Below are 21574 nucleotides of genomic sequence, written 5' to 3'. Positions count from 1 at the left end.
CTTGCTTCCCTTCCCTGTATTCTAGGTGTATGGGGGAGGGGAGAGGCGCCAGGAAGTCCCCAGATTTCTCCTAAACAATAAAAAGAATTATTCCTATTTTCCCTTCAAGGATCTCTAGTTCATATATTTTTAAATAAATAGTGCATTTAAAAAGCAAATATGGATTTTCAGGGCAGTGAATATCTACACGAGAGTGTCTCAAATAATTGAGTCAAGTGATAATTTTCTAATTAGGAAGTGAGTGCATTCTAACTATTTTGTTACCAGAACTTCTCTCCCAATTATTTTTAGAACTTTAACCATACTTACTCTTTACACTATATGCATGACCTTAAATTATCAAAAAGCTACTTTGGGGGACGGATTAGAAGTACATCCTCTCTATAATAGGAAGAAACAAAATGTACATGATATAAAAACACTCCAAAGAGTTTGAACTCTTTTTTTAAAACCTCCCTCCCCATTGTAATGCATTTTCTGGGTCTTAGTGGATGGGCAATGACCAAACCTAAGGAAATTTTTTTTCTGTTAAGTGCCCTTGCCTTAGTATATGTTTAGTAATGAATTGAAAAAAAAAATATTTTTAATTGTTGCAGTCTGGTAGCACTAAATACAAAGGAAAAACTGAGTAGCTATGTCAATGCAGTTTTTATTTTAAACTGCAGTGAATACACAGTGCCTCGAATTCTATCTTTGCAGCTTTTATGGTATTTCTGGCACACATAAAATACTCAAAGTGAAATTGTTTTTTTGTAGGTCAAAAACAGTTGAATAGCGGCAATTTCATATGATTCCAGCTATAGTAACAATTATTTTTGCTATTGAGTAATCTGCAAGCCTACAGTTGTCTTAAGATGATCTTATATTTTTAGAAGTAGTTCCTTTTCTTAATCAGTTGTACTGATCAAAATTTTATTCCTACATACTGATGTGATCAATTTCAAATTCTACTGGAAATTTTCTGAAAAAAGATTTATAAGTGCTTGCAGTGATTTCAAACAGCATCTACATTAGATTTTTTTTTTTTTTTTGTCTTGATAGTCATATTTACTTACACTGGACATACTCCTTAGAATGTCCTAATGATTGCTTTAGGCCAATGGATTTTCTCATGTGAAATTAAAAAAATAGAGGAAGTAAATTAAGAAATAGTTTTTAAGAGATGCTGTTATTCTATCTGTGACTAGTTCCCAGTTCTCTGACTCCCATAAAAATCTCTCCTTTCCTAACCATATTAATTTTCTTCCTGTGTAGTTTCCTCGTATGTAATTTCAAAAATATTCACTAAGACTGTTTTTTTCTTGTCCTATCCTCCCCATTACCACCACAACCACCAGTCAGCTAAAATAGTCTCTAACCTGCCTCATTTAAAATAGAGAATTGCCTCCTCTTTGGAAGGGGGGAAAGAATGATACCTATTGAGTCCTCACTCTGTGTTTAGCAACGTGGTCATTTCATTTCTTTTCCTAATGATCCTTTGAGTTACGTGTTTTCAACTTCATTTTATCCTTAAAGAAACTGAGGATCAGAGAAGATAATTCATTTGCCAAAGATTGAGGAGAGTTAGAGCCAGGTTCAAATTTCCATCTTAATTCCTTTTGTTTCCCCACACTGCCTGCCTCCCTAAATTTCTGGTATACTAATCATTCTCACTATCATAGTTTCTGATGTTTCTCCATATGTTTATGCTTCTAGAAAACAGTATAATAAATAACTTGGGAAACTTCCTTAGAATAGCCCTTTCCCATGGAGCTGAAATATTAAAGTCCTAGGGGGTTTGAATTTATCATTCAAATTTGATAAAGTGTTTCCCATAATTACAGAAGCATCAATTTAAATAAAGTACTTGATTTAATAAAGCCATATTGAATGTAGTTGAAGCTTAACTGCATGCATTTATATGAAACTTTTTAAACTCTACTGCCTTTTAAAGAACTTCTGTTGAGAGACATTTATTCTTGAGTTTCTTTAATAATGCTTTAGGGGTGAAATACAGTGGTTTAGGGGTGAAATGTTATTTACCCTTTTATTTTTTAATAGATAATCCATTTCTATAATTGAGAAATAAAAAACTTGCTTCCAACCATGTCTTTTCACCTGATTCATCCATAGATAACCATTTTTAGTTTCTTGTTTATCCCTCCACTGTTTGCTTATGCAAATATAAGCAAATGTGAACATATGTATTTTGAGCTTTCAAATACAAAATACAAGTGGCTTTACAGTTACTTCTAAGATAATAGCTTGACATTTAATTTTCCACATATATATGTATTGAATAGTGACCACATTTTTTTTCACATTTTTATGGTGATATTTCTTTAGGGGTGATATAGCCACACAGAGCCCACTTTCTCAAAGATAAGTAAAATAACAGTAAATCATTTACTTGGTTCCTTTTTCAGTCCTACTGTATTTTTCTCCTCAGTTTGAGACCTTTCCTTTTACTATACTTAAGTTTTTCATATGGTCAAAAAAGGCAGAAGATAAAAAATTATACCAGTATGTCCTATGTGAAGAGAGGACTGGCTGAGAAATAGGAGTTGGGGGATCTTTACCCAGTTTTGCTATTGATGTGTTGAAATTATTTAGACTTAATAGAGCAGTTGAAAATATTTTTGTCTAAAAATATTATCCTCACGTTTCCTACACTTGATTGTGTACTGTTATTTCTTAAGAAACTTAAGAATTAGAGATGTGTTGATCATATTTTGAATTCTTGATAAAAATTGTTATTTTTTCTAAGCTGTTTTCCTTTGAATTTCTACCTGATTTCTTTGGAACTGATGAATTGTGAATAATAAACAAGACTGACTGACAATGAATATATTCTTATCAGTAAAAGGGAATTGATACCCTTCATTTCTATCTTAAATAGATTAATTAGGGTAGTAGTATACATATTTAACAACCCCAAATCTATAGGCAAGGAGTCAGTGCTGAGTGGATACTTTTAAATAATCGAAACACATACAATATCTATTTTATATCTATATTAATATAGATAATATAGATATTAGAATTAATATAGATAATATAATATCTATATTAATTAATTTTCTCCATTAAGTTACTCTAGATATTGACTTGCTTCATATTTGGAAATGTAATGCCCTGCATTTAGGTTTTATTTGTTTGCTTGTTTTATGGAACACTTCCACAAATTTGTGTGTTATATCTTTGCACAGGGGCCATGCTAATCTTCTTTGTATCCTTCCAAATTTTTAGTATGTGTGCTGCTGAAGCAAGCACTGCATTTATGTTTTGCTAGCAGTTAAATGTTACATTTCTCTGTTAATCATTAACCTACTTTTAGAAAGCTTAAATCAGGTAATGTTATAATTGGCTACTATGCCTACCTCAATCTGCTTCGTAGAAGCTGCGTACTCAAGTTTTATCAGCAATATAGGATCATACTGATGTATTATATAACCAAAATAGGAAGACAGATGCTGCTCTTTTATTACCTGAAATAGGCACCTTAATAAGATCATTTCAGTCAGTGTATTATAAATGTGGGAATGGATAAGGAACAGAAATGGCCTTTCAATTCTAATATATTTGGCAATAACAGGCTAAAATAGAGAAACTAATTCAGAAATGTGTATTACAGCTCTGAAATGCTTTTGTGATATTGATACTAGTTTAAAATTTAAAAATAGCAGTATATTATTGACCATGCAGATTTGAGAGAACAGAATAGAATATTCAGGAGATAGCTAGATTTCCTTGGAAGTGTGGTGAGTTTTTGTTTTTTTAAGTGTAAAACTTTCAGTTGGGGTTGACTTGGGTGTCATTTTTCATGGAGAGAGGGATAGATTACATGAATGTTAGATTATTCATTGAAGTGGACTGTTAGCTTTGAAGATCATTGAGCTAATATTTTTTAAAGTGCTTTGAAAATTATAAAGGACTATATTAACTTAAGAATTTAAGGTAATGTTTTCATCATTCTGTTATTCTGCAAGTATTTTTTAAAAGAACTGTTCTTTAAAATTGTATTTCAAAATATACACACATACAGGGCCCCCACCATTTTTTGTGCATGCTCTCTGCTCTCTGTGCTCACTGTGTCTGGTCATGTTCTTTTTAGGAGACCTTTCATGTGGGAGGGAGGAGCCCTATCACTTGAGCCACCACCACTCCCTGCTTGTTGTATCTCTCATTGTGTTTCCTTGTGTGTCTCCTCGTTGCGTCATCGTGTTGCATCATTTTGTTGTGTCACCTTGCCCTGCCAGCCCACTGTCTTGCTGGTCTTCTTTAGGAGGCATCAGGAATCAAACCCTGGACCTCCATGTGTAAGCAGGCACCCAACTGCTTGAGCCACATCTGCTTCCCAGGAAGGGGATTTTAATTACACCTAAAGGGTTTAGATGGTGGTTCTCAACCTTCCCTTCCCCTTTTACCCCAGACATAACCTGAAAATGTGATTTAGGCTCAAGGGGCTGGTAACTGGGGAGGTGATTTGAAAAGCGCTTCACCAGTCTGATACATACTCTTCTTTTATTCTCTGTGGTTAGCCCTAGAACCTAGAAGGACCTAAACATAGTTGTCACTCATATTGAATGAATGATTGTGGTGAAGAGTGCATAGTCCTCTATATGATCAGTGAAAATAGCTTGTACCAACCAAGTACATGTTGGCAAAGAAAATGTATGATAAGGTGTTTGGTTAAGCCAAGTTTGGAGGGTTTCAAATGCTAGGACAAAAAATTCAGACTGGTTTGGATAGGTGTTAGAAATCTATCTAAACTGTTGAATAGAAGAAAACCCATGTTCTAAATAGTGTGTTAAGAGGTTTTGCCTAAGATTATGGTGTTTCCCAGTAGAATTTTCTGCAAGGTTGGGAAGGCTCTATATCTGTTCTGTTCGATGCAATAACTGCTAGCCACGTGTGGCTATTGAACACTTAAATGTAGCTAGTGTGACTAAGCTACTGAATTTATAATTTTTTCATTTTCATTTAAATTTAAATAGCTACATGTGGTTAGTAACTACCACATTCAACGGTGATAGAGTATATTGGGATGGTTTAGAGAATGTACAGATTAGATTGAAAGAACAAGTAATAAGCTGTTAGATCCGAGCATAAATTATGAAATTAATAAGACTATTAAAGAATATTTCAAGTAAGAATTAAATAGGAAGGCTATCAGTTATTTAGAAGGAAGGATAAACAGAACATAATGGAAAATTAGATATAGGAAGGAAAGAAAAAATTCTTAAAGATTTGCATTTGAAGCTAAGACTCAGGGTGGTAAGGAATCTAATTAATAGAAATAGGAGATTTGGGGCAAGCAGAAGGATGGTTTGTTGGTTTTGGTGTGAATTCAAGTTTGGGTGTGTTATGTCTTTGGTGAAGGTAAAATGACTAAGTAGAAAGATTTTGCATTTGGGTTTAGGTCATGGTGATCTTATCAGAGAGATAATTGTGAAGTCATGCGTGGATGAGCTTTGAGCAAATCATAGAAGAGTGAAGGTGGTGATTAGGGTCAAAATCAAAAGAGAAATTAGAGATGAAGACTGGTTGAATTTAGTCATGCAACCATAGTTTTAGTAGAGGAAGAGAAGCCTAGAGATCTTACTCTGATCTGTTCATATTTTACAGATGAAGAAAGTGAGGCTCAAAAACGTTAAGTAATATGCTTAAATGTACAATGCTTGTTAAGTGACAAATTGAGGTAATGGTGGTGATTCTCTTTTAACCCCTTCAATTTACTGCTTTTCCCACTGTGTTGGCAAAGTGGCAAAACCTTAGTGAGAAATAGAATTTCAATAGAGTAAGATGGAAGCTAGATAACAAAGTGATAACATGAAATAGGGGTGGGGAAATGGTGTTAGTGGGTATTGGCAGTTTCTTTGAGAAAGGTGACAGAGGAGAAAAAATGGGATTGAAATGTGATGCAATTAGAAGAGGAAGTCAAACACAGGTTTTTTTTTGGTACTAGAAATATCATTGAATAAAACATTCTGCTGTGGCAGTCAGGGATAAAAGTAACAAAGTGGTATTATCTTTCCCTTACTGCTGCCTGGAAAGATGAAATAATTGACTCAAGGTTGTAGTATACATCAACAGTGAAGCCAGAAATAGTCCTTAGATCTACACTGAATCTAGTAGATCTATACTAGAATCTGCTGTCTATCTATTCTATATCCATCTGTACTCTGCTATTCAGTGGCCAAATTTTTGATTATATGTATACAGAAAAAGTAATATTTTTCTATGTGCTGTTCTATTTTGGTTTTAGATGTAAATTATTGGTGTGATTGGCATTTTACTTGGAAAGACATGGCTTTTATAATGTTTTCCTGTTCTTCTAGCTACTTGATCTAAGGTTTTAAAAAGAACTCAAGAGAAGCAAATATTTGGCATGAATTCTTTTAATAAATTTTAGTTATCTAACCACCTCTTTGGGGAAATGTATCATCATTAAAGACCAACTACCATATAAATTTTTATTTTTTTTAAGTATTTATTTCCCCCCTTTCCCTTCCCCCTCTCTGCTCCCTGCTGTTTTTGCTGTCTGTGTCCATTTGCTGTGTGATCTTCTGTATCTATTTCTCTTTTTGTCTTCTCTCCTCATTTTTTCTCCTTTAGGATTCACCAGGATTCCATCCTAGGGACCTCTGATTTGGAAAGAGTTTCCCTGTTAGCTGCACCACCTCAGTTCCTGGTTTCTGCTGCACTTCTCCTTGATTCTCCCCTTTGTCTCTCTTTTGTTGCATTATCATCTGGCTGTGTGACTCACTTGTGCGGGCACTGGCTCACTGTGTGAGCACTTGGCGCTCAGCCATCGCGTGAGCACTCAGCTCACCACGTGGACACTGGCTCACCGCACAGGCATGTTTTCTCTTCTTCTTTTTCACCAGGAGGCCCCAGGGATCGAACCTGGGTTCTCCCGTATGGTAGGCGGAAGCCCTATCACTTAAGCCTCATCCATTTCCCATATAAGTTAAATATGCCATGAATAATACTTGTTTCCATCCTTAAAATATGATTTTTCCAGTAAAATATCATACTGGAAAAAGAATTTTAAGTGAAATGATAAATACTGATGAAGTGAATGCAGCCTAGAGAAAGAGAAAGAATAAAATTGTTAAGAACCCAGAAGATTGTTTCTAGATTATAGTTATTAGAAGAATGATCTTAAGAGACTTCCTTGGCTTCATTCCTATATGGAAAATTAAGTTAAAATATGAGGGTTCTTTTAATTTTCTAATGAGTCAGATGTTTCGAAGGCAAAGCTGACAAGGGAATTTAAAGCTGAAAATTACATCTTGGTGTTTAATTTCTGCAACCAACTGAAAGCACATGACCACTATTGGTTGAGTTGCTTTAGCCGTAAGGTAATGGAGAATGTTATGCTTCTACAGTAGGTCATTGGGTTCTGAATGATTGCCAAATCAAGATTCAGTTGTTTGATGCCAGATTCTCAGTTAAAACACACACACAAAAAAACAAATACAGGAGAGCAGGTATAGCTCAGTTGGTAAGTGCCTGCTTTGCTTGTGCAAGGTCCCAGGTTCAATCCCCAGTACCTCCTAAAAGGAAAACAAAACAAAACAAAACACAAGCCCGATAGTTACGCTGTTTTAATAGTTTCTTAAAAAGAATATATTACATTGAAAAAGTAATATGTTTCTAGTCATTAAGCTATATTATAGGGAGCTCAGATATTTTGAAATTCAACTTACAGTGAAAAGCAGAAAAGTGAAAAAAATAGCCTTATTTCATCAATGAGGAAACAAAAGCACAATTGCATAGTGATAAAATCATGAGAATTCCTATCTTATTTCCAATTTCATGCGTTTTACACCCTAATGTTAAAAGAAAACTATGCTCAGTATTTAAATTTTTGAGGTGGTTAATTTTTATTCCAGACCCACAGTCTATTAATATACTTTAATAAATTTATGAGAAAATTCAGAAACTTAAATGCTGCAGTTCACTTTTAGAACATTTCAGTTTAGAAAAGTGTAACTTGTTTACTTTTTGCCTGCTAAGCATGTATGACTGGAGAAGGCCTTTAGACCTGCCCACATGGTCTGAACAATGGAACTAGCTAACAGTCCCTTAGAAAAGAACAAAAGAGAAGCAAGGAAATAATTTTCCTTTGACCAGAAGATATCACTGGAGCCTTGCTCTGTAGAGTTCAGGCAACAACAAAAGCAGACAGAAATCAATGGAAACTAGTGTGTGTTGGTATGAAGGAGGTATTTTTGGTTGGGGATTGGATTGCCTGGCATGCAAGATATGGGTTCTAATTGGTCAGTGGTATTTCAGCCTCATGTTCCCAATTGGAATTTAAGTGAGAAATATTGTGGCATTTCCCTCTTATTTAATGGTTCTGAGGAATCTGTGTTCTTTCGGTTCAGTTTACTTTTGTTTTTTATTTTAAAACAGGCAAGTCCCTCGATTCTCTTGGGGAAAACCAAAGAATATAATCTAACAAAAGCACACAAAAAACTGACATATTACTAGGCTGTCATACTGTACTTCTCCATCCAACCTGTCTAGTTTTCGGAAAACTAAGAGGTCTTGTTCTGGAGAAAGATAAACCCAAAAAGTTTGTGTTTTGAGGGGGAGGATGAGTATGTGGTCTTAATCTGAGTCCACAGAGACTACCTGTGAGGCAGTAACTTTTGTCTTTTATTGTTGCTTAAATGCTTCTGTGCTTTTGCTTAAACCAAAAGCAAAACCTTGAAAGAGATGCTACTTCTCAGTTTCTCTGTAAAGAATACCATCCCTTTACAAATTTTAATATTGTCAGAATGGGTATGGATATTTAAATCAGATTATCCCTCTAGGAATGTTACTGTAAATTGTTCTCATATTTTGGTATTTTTTATACGTTTTGTTACATCAGTGAAGGAAAAATTGGTTTTATAATAATAGTAGTACCTGTGATTTATTGGGTGCCTTTTGTGTTGCAGATACTGTACTCGGTATTTTCTGAACAGGGTCCCTCTTAATCTTCTCAGTAATTGTGATAGTTAAGATTCAGATTAAGGGTTGCTTATAGTCACACTTAGTGAAAATTGTAACAAATTTTTTTTTTTTACTGGAGGGAAATGTATCCAAAGAAGGGTTTACTTTTTTTAAAAAAATTAAGTATACAATTCTGTGGCATTAATTAAATCATTTACAATGCTGTGCTACCATCACTGCCATCCATTACCAGAACCTTTTTGTCACCCAAGACAGAAACTCTGCATCCTATAATCAATAGGTATTGATCTTGGAACAGTTAGTGAAGTCTTTGATCAGGTTTCTTATTTAGTTTTATATCCCCACACTTTGCACAGTTCCTTGTACATGACAGGCACTTAATGAATGTTTGTTGGATATGAATCTTTACTTTATTGACCACTTTTCCTTAATGCCAAGATGCCTTCATAATAAAGTGCTTCTCTGACAGCATCTAATACTTAGGGAAATTTTTCTTTTTGGGAGTGCCCTGCTTTTTGAGGTGCCCTTCTGCTCATCCTTATCTCTAGCTGGAATCTTCTTTCTGAGCTGAACTTCAGTTCCATATATTAATATTTCATTTATTCATTTATTTATTTGTTAATTCATTCAGCAAGCATATATTGAGGGTCAGCTCTGCAAAAAGCAGTGAAAAATATAAAACATGGTTTCTACTCTTACAGGGTGTATATTAAACCAGATTACAGATTAAACCAGATAGTAAACCAGATTACAGATTTTGGTAAGTGCTTTGAAGACAGTAAGTCAAGTTAATATGATAGAGAGTGGTTTAAAAAGGACTCTCTGAGGAGGTAATATTTGAGAATAAGACCTGAAGACAAAGGGCAAGATTATGTGTTTGGAAGGTTGTAGGGGAGTGAGGAGGGTGTAAAGGAACGTGGGGCTAGTTCTAGGGCAAAGTTTCTAAAGCAGGGAAGACCTTGGTCAGTGTAGGTGAGTTTTAATAAGTGAAGGAGACTGATAAAAGATGAGTAAGGGTACAGATTATGTAGAGATGTATTGGCTATAATAAAGAATTTCTTTTCACCTTAAATTCAGTAGGAAGCCCTTCAAGGTTTAAATAGGGGGTAACATGATCTGATTTATATTTTTAAACAATCACTGGTTGTAGTATGGAGGCTAGAAAATAGAAGTAAATACATGGAGACAATGGAATGAGATAATTATGCTTTGAAAGGGGGGGGCGGTGACAGTGGAAATGAAGAGAAGTAGATGGAGATGAGCTGTATTTTGAAAGTGTACTTGAAGATTTGGTAATGGATTGAATATGGGAAATGAGGAAAAGGGCCAGTTGTAGACTTTTGACATCTCTGTTGGGATGTTTCATAGTCACCTAATATTTGACACGGTCAAAACTAGACTCATCTTCAGTTTTTGAAACTTTTCTTTCCCAAACCCACTTTTCCATTGTTATTAAATGTTATCTACTGTGTACCCAGTTGTTCAAGACAGAGGTCGGAATGTTGTCTTCAGTTTCTTATCCTTTCTCCTGCATATCTCCCACAACCACCAAAGCGCAATGACTCTACTTCCAAAATACCTCTCAAGTATCAGATATTTCTCAAGTGAATGCATGTCTGCATCCCCAGTATCACTCCTGCATTCTTACAGCAGTCTTCTAACTGCTCTTCTTCCCTCCTATATTATTCCTCCTATCTAATCCATTCAAGATGCTACAGTCAAATTTAATTCTAACGTTTCCCTGCTGAAAACTTTTCATTGACTACCCTAGGAAAAAGTTGAGCCTTCCTAACATTCTGTAGAGACTCTTTATGACCTGGCTTCTGTTTATGTCTTCAGCCTCATCTTTCACCTTGACGACCCGTGCTACATGCCAGCCATATACTAAATTACTATTGGTTCCTCAGTGAGTCATGTTCATGTCTCAGTTTATATGCCATTTTTAAAAATAGGGGGTACTGGAAATTGAACCTGGGACCTCGTACTTGGGAATCAAGCCCTCAAACCACTGAGCTACACCCGCTCCTTATATGTCACTTCTTCAGAAAGCTTTTTTGCCCATCAGCTCTAGATTAGTTGCCCTTCTTTTGTGTTTGTTAGCACCCTGTACTACCTCCCACACTGGCATTGTCTCACCAATTTGAATTGACCTTGAATTACCTTTGTTTTTACCGCTAGACTGTAAGCTTCATAAGGGCAGAAACATTATCTTCCATGTTCACCATTATACTTCCAGTTTCTAGGTTCTTAATATACTTTTGTTGAAAAAAGGTGATCTGTAATATGAAAAATAATATATTAATAGAAGATTCATAACATTTTTAGTATGATAATTTATTCAATCTGACATTTTATAGAAAGAATAGTCAATGTATGTAGTTCACAAATTGACACCTGTACCCTATGTAATAAATTGATTGGTGCCTTATGGCATTATTCTAGGAATTGGCCTGTAAGTTTTTTTCTACATGACCCCAGCAGTGTTTTAAATACTCACAAAATCAAAGAAATTGAGATAATTGCAGTTTATAGTTTTCCTTTTCCAGACCTAAAATAAGTTAAGTTCCTTCAGGGAATCCTGGTTCATTTTAGTAGGAAGCAGTATTGAGAAACCATTTTGAGCACTAAATATGTTCAGTGCTACAGTGTTGGTCATTGTTTCTAGAACTTTTTAGTGACTCAGGTAGGAAATGCATGTGTGTGTGTGTGTGCGCGCTTTAAAGATATACTTATTTATTTATTTCTCTCCCCTTCCCCCTCCACACCAGTTGTCTGTTTTCTGTGTCCATTTGCCCCGTGCTCTTCTTTGTCCGCTTCTGTTGTTGTCAGCAGCACGGGAATCTGTGTTTCTTTTTGTTGCGTCATCTTGTTGTGTCAGCTCTCCCTGTGTGTGGTGCCATTCTTGGGCAGGCTGAACGTCTTTGGTGCTGGGTGGCTCTCCTTACGGGGCGCACTCCTTGCGCGTGGGGCTCCCCTACGTGGGGGACACCCCTGTGTGGCACGGCACTCCTTGTGCACATCAGCACTGCGCATGGGCCAGCTCCACACAGGTCAAGGAGGCCCGGGGTTTGAACCGCGGAACTCCCATGTGGTAGACGGATGCCCTAACCCCTGGGCCAAGTCCGCTTCCCTGTGTATGTGTTTTAAGAGAAAATGTAAATTCATAGTGATATTTAAAATTCAAAGTTAGAGTTAAAGGGTGATTACTACTTTAATTTTTATTTTTCTATATTTTATGTAGAAAATCTTGGTTCTTAACTACATGGAATATAAATAGTAATATAAAATGTAATTTTAATAATATAAATATAATTATGTAATATTATAATGCTTATATAATCATGTTATAATATAAATTAAATAACAATTATTTCTTATCTATTATAATTTTATAATAACAATACTAATTTTACTAACAATATGACAGCTGAAAACAGTTTAATATTTTTTTGTAGTTCTTTTTAAGGTATAAAGTAAAGTGAAAAATGTATTTTAAGGTCACTGAGATAATTTTCTTCTTTGTGTTTTTAATTCACCAACTTGATACAGTTAAGTTTGTTTCATTTCATTTTTTAATTTTAGAGATTGCTTTTTTCCCTTGATTTAATTTGGCTTTATAATTACATCAACCATTTACATGGTTCCATAGTCAAATCTACAAAACAAGATACATTCAGAGAAGTCTAGCTTCTTTCGCTGTCTTTTCCTTCTCACCTCTTTCTTCCATCAGTAGATAACTGTTTTTTCTTTACTTTCTATTTTTTGAAAAGTATAAAAGGATATGTAAATAAATTTATCTCTCACACACGTTTCTTAGATAAAAGGCAGTATATGATTCTAGTACACCTTTCTTTTTTTAACTTGATATATCCTGGAGATCTCACTATAGTGAACTACATGGTACTCTTGTGGCATGGGACCATAGATTATTCAAGCAGTCCTCTCTTTTTGGACATTTCCAGGCTTTTGCTATTACAAATACTTTTGTAATGAATAGGCTTATTTATATATCCTTTCATATTCTTTGCCACTGTGTCTTTGGATTATGTTGCTAGAAGTGAGATTCTACCATATTTCCTTCCAAAGGATATGTACCATTTGTGTTCTCACCAATAATATATATAATAGTACCTGTCTATTCACTATCTCACCAACAGAGTAGATTGTGGCTTTCTAATTTTTGCCAATCTAATAGGTAAGAAATGACATCTCAGTGTAATTTTAATTTGCATCTATTTTTATTTACCTTTTAATTTGAAATAATTTCAAACGTACGAGACAGTTGCAAAAATAATAAAAAAAACCATGCAGAGAACTCCAGTTTACTCTCTTCCCAAGATACCCAGATTCACTGATTTTAGCATTTTACCACTGTTGCCATATCATCCTGTTCATCCATTCATCCTTTCCTCCCTGCCTCCCTCCATCTGCCAGTCTACTACCTACCTATCTGTTTTCTGAACATTTGAAAGTAGGTGTACATCAAGTTGCTTGAACACATGAAACTTCCATGTACATTTCTTAAGAACAAGGATATTCGATTATGTATTCACCTTAAGTACAGTTAAGTTGAAGTCTTTAGCATTGATATAAAGTTTATAGTCTTTGTTCCCACTTAAAGTCTCAGTAGTATTTTTTTTATCCTTTTCTGCACTGTTATTAGATCCAGTGTAGGATCATGTTTGCATTTATTGTCATTGTCTCTCTTTTTTTAAAGATTTATTTTTTATTTATTTCTCGCCACTCCCTCCCCCATCCCCCCTGTTGTCTGCTCTCTGTGTCCATTTGCTGTGTTCTTCTGTGACCGCTTTTATCCTTAGCAGTACCGGGAATCTGTGCTCTTTTTGTTGCGTAATCTTGTTGTGTCAGCTCTCCATGTGTGCAGTGCCATTCCTGGGCAGGCTGCACCTTCCTTCATGGGGGGTGGCTCTCCTTATGGGGCGCACTCCTTGTGCATGGGGCTCCCCTACACGAGGGACACCCCTGAGTGGCACGGCACTCCTTGCGCGCATCAGCACTGCGCATGGGCCAGATCCACATGGGTCAAGGAGGTCCGGGGTTTGAACCATGGACCTCCCATGTGGTAGGGGGATGCTCTATCCATTGGGCCAAGTCCACTTCCCTCATTGTCTCTTTAGTTTCTCTCTCTCTCTCTCCCCCCCCCTCTCTCTCCTTCTTCCCCCTCCCTGTCCCTCCCTCTCCCTACCTGTCTCTTCCCCTCTCTCCCCCCCCTCCCTCTCCCTCTCCCCCTCCCCCTCCCTTTCTCTCCCTCTCTCCCCCTCTCTTTCCCTCTCCCCCTCCCTCTCCCCCTCCCCCTCCCCCTCCTCTCTCTCTCCTCTCTCTCCTCTCTCTCCTCTCTCTCCTCTCTCTCTCTTCTCTCTCTCCTCTCTGTCTCTCTGTCATGAAAACATAAATACAAAATATCTATCCTATTTCAACCACTCCCAACCATACCATTCACTGGGATTAATCACATTAATAGTGTTTTGCTACCCTCATCACCATCCATCTACCAGAACTTTCTCATCACCCCAAACAAAAAAGTCCCTGCTTTCAGGTATATATGTGTGTATATATATATATATATATATTTGGGTTTGTATCTATAAATGGGTTGCCAGGTCATATGATAATTCTGCGTTTAATGTTTTGCGAAAGCTTCATCTGTTTTATTTTGAGCAATGTTGAACCTTTTTTCATATGTTTAAAGGCCACTTTATTTTTCTGTGAATCATATATTTGAGTTTCTACAGGGTTATGGTCTTTATTTAGGGAGCTTAGTAATCTTTTTCTTTGAAATGAATTGCAGATATTTTTTGCATTTTTAATTTTTCTTGTCTTCCTTGTCCTTCACACTTAAGGAGTTACTAATTCTACTTCTGTAGTTAAAATATCTTGTATTATCTGTGCCTATTTATCTGTTCCCTTTACTACTAATCTAGTTCGGGTCAATATTACTTCTCATAAGACAGTTGCTCTAGCTTTTTAACTAGCCCTTCCCCCCACTTCCAGTTTTGTCTTTCAAAATCTAATGTGCCCATACCACCAGATAAATCTAATGTGCCCATACCACCGGATAAATCTAATGTGCCCATACCACCGGATAAATCTAATGTGCCCATACCACCAGATAAATCTAATGTGCCCATACCACCAGATAAATCTAATGTGCCCATACCACCAAATAAATCTAATATGCCCATACCACCAGGTAAATCTAATGTGCCCATACCACCAGATAAATCTTCCTGAACAGTGTCTTGGATTGTCTCTCCCTGCCTTAAATTCTTTAATGGCTCTCTCTGTACTTAGGATAATATTCGTATTCCTCAGCTTATTATTCAAGTCCCTTCATAATTTAGCAACCTTATTTCTCATCCATGAACATCTAATGTTTAGCCCTGAAAGTCCATTGTTTCCTACTCAGGCTCTGTAATTGTTCACTCTCTTTTTCACTCAGGTTTTTTTTTTAAGCCTGGCTTTCCTTCCCCTACCCCTTTCTTTTCCCCCAATCTTTTATCCAATTTTACCCATTAGTTAAGCCAAGATCAGATGCTATTATCCTATAATACCTATCCTCTACTATGGTTGTATTGATTTCTGGGAATATTCTAGTTGGAGAGTCTAAGAATTGAGGAAATATTAGAGGGATGTTTATCAGGTAACTAGAGATTTGGTTACTTAATTGAATTCTGGTAATACCACATTGACAGAAAACTTAAATAATAGCACACAGGTTTTCCTGCTTGATTCAGAAAATCTCCAAGGATAGCACCAGTGATATTTCTGTTGTTCACATTGCTTCAGTATTGTTAGAATGGTTGTTATAATTATTTAGAGAACCGGAAGTTTAGTTTTAATTTTAACGTAACTATACTCAGTCTTTCTTTTCCACATGTATAAATTACATTTGCAAATTCAAGACTTTAGAATTCCAAACCCAAATTCAGGATGTTTTCTAGAACTATGGGAAATTTTTCATATTCTCCATATTCTCTAAATGGATGAGAAGGGTTTTGATGGTGTTTCAAGTACTGTGTCAAAAAATGCAGTGTAAAGTAGGTCCATTTAAATTCATGACAAAAACAACAAAACGAAACAGTAAAGAGCATGTTGGCTAAAACAATCCTTTGTTAATTTTCACTTTATGGAAATACCTTTAATTACTAAAGGAAAAGGTAGGTAAAATATTCCTCATCTCTTTTGATTCAGGGAGGGTTTGTGATTAATCATGAAGAACTTTTTTTTTTGCCTTTTCTTCCCATCTCTAAACCAGTATAGTTTGTATGCCATAAAAAGAAAACTTTAAAGTGGTTTAATTATTCTTGGTTCATTTTTACGCGACTGAGGGTCAAAATATAAAGCATACATGTGCTTTACATCATTTCTAGATATTAGTATAAGAATATAAATGTATGGGTTCTAACCAGGATTGCTTTATAAAATCATCAGATTTGGGAGAGAAATGTGAAGAGCTTTAAAGAAGGACAAAATTCCTGACTCTTAACCTTCTTAACTTGTCCTGACTCTCTTGGAAACTCTGTCATGTCCTTATCACTCACTCATCTTTCCTCCCCTAATAGACTGTGAGCTCTGTGAGGTCAGATCTGAATATGATCTATCTGTATTGTCCTAATGAATACAGGAATGAATTAGGAGTCTAACCTTACCATGCTGACAAGCTTCTTCTATCTAGCCTCAGAAAAGGCTACTATACATGTCTATGCTTGTTTTCAGAAGAATTAAAGAGAAAATCATAGTCTCTTATAGAAGGAGGACATCTGAAAGATTATATAACCCAGCCTCTTATTTTACCACTGAAGAAACCCTGCCTGCTTGGCTTCTTCTAAATGTGAAAATAGATACTTTGAAATAGCAGTGTTATAGTTGATCCTCCTTTTCTCTTGGTGGATAGATTAATTTCATTTGGGACTATGGTGTTCATTCTTAAACCAGATCCATGTTTTTCTCAGCAATTTAGTCCTCAGACCTCATTTTTGAGTTAGAAAAAGAATGTATGGTTTAAGTTTTCTCAGGGCAGCGGACAATAGGAGGGGAAATGAAACAGATCTAATCAGTGAGATTATAGTAAATGAAAACAAAATACTCAGATCTGGTTACTTAAATCATTTCTCACTAGGTACTTCTCACTGAACTTGCTTTTAAAATAATAATAAACTCATGGGCACATTAAAAATCCTTATGTCTAAATGTGTGGGCCTTTTAAAAAATGATTTTCAGAAGTTTAGATTTGGAGACTTTGTTCATTTTCTTTCTTTTTTTTAAATAGTGAAACATCTTCAGACTGGATTATGAAGGAGACGTGCTCTGGTATCTGTTATACATAACACAAGCTAACTGATTTTTTTTTTTTAATTAGGGAGTGCTTCTTTGCTTTACGAAAGAATGCTTCACTTTAAAAAAGCATTCAAATGAAGTGCTAATACATGCTGCAACATGGATGAACCTTGAAAACATGATAAGTGAAGAAGCCAGACACAAAAGGCTACATATTATATGATTCCATTGAAATGAAATGTCCAGTATAGGTAAATCATAGAAGTAGAAAGTAGATTAGTCGTTGCCTATGGCTGGGAGGTAGGGGAAAATGGGGAATGGGGAGTGACTACTTAATGGACACAGGGTTTCTTTTTGAGGTGAACATTCTAAAATAGCCTATAAAGTGGTCGTGTCATCTCCCCAACACCCACCACCATTATTACATTTGCCAGTGCAAGAAAGTTATTTGCCAAAAAATACTGGATCTTACGCTTGCACGATCTTATGAATATACTAAAAGCCATTGAATCGTACTCTTTAAATGGTAAATTGTATGGTATGTGGATTATATCTCAATAAAACTTGTAAAAAGTATTTATCAGGGAAGCAAATGTGGCTCAAGCCTATCACATGCCTATCACATGGCATAGGGTGCACGCCTATCACATGGGAGGTCCCAGGTTTGGTTCTTGGTGCCTCCTAAAGAAGAAGAGCAAGAAGGCAAGCTGATGTATCCGGCCAGCGCATCGAGGTGACACAAGATGATGCAACAAGATAACACAAGGAGACACAGTGAGGAAACACAATGAGAGACATGAGCAGGGAGTGGAGGGGTCTCAAAGGGATTGGGCACCTCCCCCCCACATGGGAGGTTCCAGATTCAGTTCTTGGTGCCTCCTAAAAAGAAGACAAGCAGAGTCAACAGATGGCAAGCTCAAACAACAAGGGCGTGGGGGGGAGAAATACTTGTTTTTTGAAAGATTTATTTTATTCATTTATCAGAAGACTTATTTTAATAGTGAATATTGTTATATCACCTAAATAACAATTGGATTTTAATAATAGCAGCTAACATTTATTAATAACTTATTACATGCCAGGCATTGTGATAGTTTTTAAACCTACGTTTTCTTATATTAGGCTTGAGTTTACATATAGCTTTTCAGCAATACATCTTTTTATTCTCCTTGCATACTAACACAAAGCCTTACAAATGCAGTAAACTCAAAATATTTGAATGAATAACCATGTATATGTGCTCTGAGACAGGTATACTGACATAGTGTCCCAATACATGAGGACATTCCTTTCTCCTTGTCTTTGTGTCTGTCTACTCCCAGGGCTACCAAGTAATTCTAACTCACATAAGGTTTAGTATTCGTGTCAAATAAAAGAATTATTCTGACTTGGTCTTCCCACTTCCAAAGAAGAAAAGAAAGAAGAGGAAGGCATAAATGCACTACCTTCCTTTCTTTATTTCAAGTAGTCAGTAACCCTTCTTTAGTTATTGGCTTTTATATTTACTCTTGGTGGTGGTGGCTTAATCTTTTTGCAGATCTTTTAAGAACACTGTCCCAAATAAGTACACCTGAATCAGAGATCAAAGAAAATTCCTCTCAAAATCTTCTCCATAGGTAATATTTCTATTTTCATTTTCAGGGTAGAAAGAAAATGTCTGCAAATTTACAATGAAGGACCAATTTCTTCTTGTTTTTAGATAGTTGAATTAGGATATTCGTTGGGTACTGCCTGAACTCAGGAAAACATAGTTCAGCTTCACAACCCAGAATCCTTGGAATCCTGTTGATGGGCTTTTTTTTTTTTTTTTTGAGGGGCTGGGGATTGAACCCAGGACCTTGTATGTGAGAAGCTGGTGCTCAACTACTGAGCCACATAAGCTCTCCTTTGATGGTTTTTCATTTGTTTGTTTTTTTGTTTTTAGGACGCACCGGGAACCAAACCCTGGACCCTCCCATATGGGAAGCAAGCACTCAACTGCTTGAGCCACACCCACACCCACCCCACCCCCGATGACCTTTTGGCCTGACATAGAGATTATCTGTTTTCCTTATTATTATTCTTTTTTACAAAGTAAATTTATAAATTATTATTTATCTCTGCTACTCCCCCCGCCCCGCCCCGCCCCTGAGATGGCTCCCTCGTCTGTCCACTTGTCTTTTTTATTTTTTTGAAGATTTATTAATTTATTTATTTCCCCTTACCCCCAACCCCCCACCCCGGTTGTCTGTTCTCTGTCTTTTGGCTGCGTGTTCTTCTTCGTCCGCTTCTGTTGTTGTCAGTGGTACGGGAATCTGTGTTTCTTTTTGTTGCGTCATCTTGCTGTGTCTGCTCTCCGTGTGTGAGGCGCCATTCTTGGGCAGGCTGCACTTTCTTTCGCACTGGGCGGCTCTCCTTACAGGGTGCACTCCTTGCGCGTGGGGCTCCCCTACGCGGGGGACAACCCTGCGTGGCACAGCACTCCTTGCGTGCATCAGCACTGCGCATGGGCCAGCTCCACATGGGTCAAGGAGGCCCGGGGTTTGAACCGCAAACCTCCCATCTGGTAGGCGGACGCCCTAAACACTGGGCCAAGTCTGTTGCCACACTTGTCTTCTTTAGTCGGCATTGGGCACTGAACCCAGGACCTCCCTATGTGGGAGGTGAGTACCCAACCGCTTGAGCCACTTCTGCTCCCTACTGGTTGCAGCACCTGCTCATTGTAGCATCTGCTCGTCTTTTTTAGGAGGCGCTGGGAACTCAACTCAGGACCTCCACTCTGGGTGGTGGGCACCCAATTGCTTGAGCCACATCCGCTCTCTCTACCTTCTTTCAAATTCTGGGTCAGCTGGAAGATTTTTCTCTCATAGTCTCAGATACTAATTACCGAATTAAGAGAAATTATAGTTTTATTCCTCACTCACAGGTAATCCAAATTTGCCAGTATCTCAGACATTTCTAAAAGGGATTAGGGTCAATCTAGAATTTAGAATTCCTCTTCTGGAATTCTGAAAATGTTGGAAACCACAATGATGATATAAAGTGATCATCAGCATCTTCATTCACTGCACCACCCAATTACTACTTTTGCCAGTGCAAGAAAGTTATTTACCAACAAATACTGCATCTTATGCTGAAAAATATCAATGTTAGAAGTATTTCTACCCTCTCTTTTCTTTTCTTTCCAGCCATTTCTTAGGGTTTCTGTTTTTCATAACAGGCTCATAGCTATTTCCTTAACTTTTAAAAACTTTTGCGCCTGATTTCTTAGGTTACTACTTATTGGAATCTGGCAATAACTCTTGCTTAGTACCCTATATATTATTTTTCTCTTAAAATCCTTCTATTTTAAGTGGTGGCTTGGTTTTTTGTGGGTTTTTTTTTTTTTTTTTTTGAGAATTTGAAACTTTGGAATAGGATCAAGAATCAAGTATTGCAGGCTACAACTTTTATCCACTTTTTACCTAAAATGAACCAAGCCAACCAGAGAGAATTTAACATTTGGGAATATCTAAAAAGGGTAATTTTCCTTCCCTATAGACTACTAAATAATTTATAATTTCAAATTGTGCCTCCTTTTCATCCACCATAATGATAACAGTTTTGCTTGATAGAGTCTATACCAGTCTCCTTTCTCTATAACATCCAATATATTATTATTGGGAAGTGAATTTTGCTGTTGTTAACATGACCAAACTGAAAGGAAGCACTTAATCATGTGATAGCAGTGGCGAAGTTGGCATGGCCCTAGGTAGGATATCAGTGACTGAATTAAGGGAAACTTTAGTTCCATTTGCTTTATCATAAGAGCTAGTCATGTTTGAAGTCTGGAAGAGAGAATCCTTTGTAATTTTTACCTTGAGGACCTAGCAAATCATCAGGTAATCTTGTTTTTCCCTGCTTAGTGAAGGTTAAGTAATGATGCCATCCTTCTAGGTATAGTAAAATAGCTGGGACTGTGTAAACTTTACAGAAGGAAAAAAAAAATCCGGTTTAAAAGAATCCATATTTGTTTTTATTTGTGAGATGAGACAAGTAGTCCATTGTATTTCCTCTTTAGTTTTGTTTACTTGGAAGATTTTAGCAAGAACTATGTATAATGTCTGTAGTCTAGATTTTTGACTACAGATATTAGGCAAAGAAATAAAAATTTATTTTATATGATACATATTGTTTTATCTTTGTTTTAATGATATCTTTTGAGTATGCAAGCCATCTTAGAAAAAGTTTTTAGAAGTAGGTTGAATAACATTAAATAACGAAAAGACTGATATTTTATTAAGATCTTCATATGGTATAAGTTGGTTCCTAATAAACAAATTTCTATGCATCTCAGTCAACCTAAAAT

At 36.3% G+C, this 21574-nt stretch overlaps 1 protein-coding gene and 1 non-coding gene across 6 annotated transcripts in view; one reads left to right on the top strand and one right to left on the bottom strand.

Annotated features, from left to right (window-relative positions):
* Positions 1–21574, top strand: part of TMCC1 (transmembrane and coiled-coil domain family 1) — a 250360-nt gene that overhangs the window by 107882 nt on the left and 120904 nt on the right. The gene's annotated exons all lie outside the window — the stretch shown is intronic.
* Positions 3141–3252, bottom strand: LOC111761606 (U6 spliceosomal RNA). Its single transcript, XR_002794928.2, has one exon. It is a non-coding gene; the product is annotated as a U6 spliceosomal RNA (small nuclear RNA).

The sequence above is a fragment of the Dasypus novemcinctus genome, chromosome 26 (genome assembly GCF_030445035.2).
Source record: "Dasypus novemcinctus isolate mDasNov1 chromosome 26, mDasNov1.1.hap2, whole genome shotgun sequence".
NCBI lineage: Eukaryota > Metazoa > Chordata > Mammalia > Cingulata > Dasypodidae > Dasypus > Dasypus novemcinctus.
The sequence above is the reverse complement of the archived record's forward strand: the minus strand, read 5'-3'. Positions and strand labels throughout refer to the sequence as shown.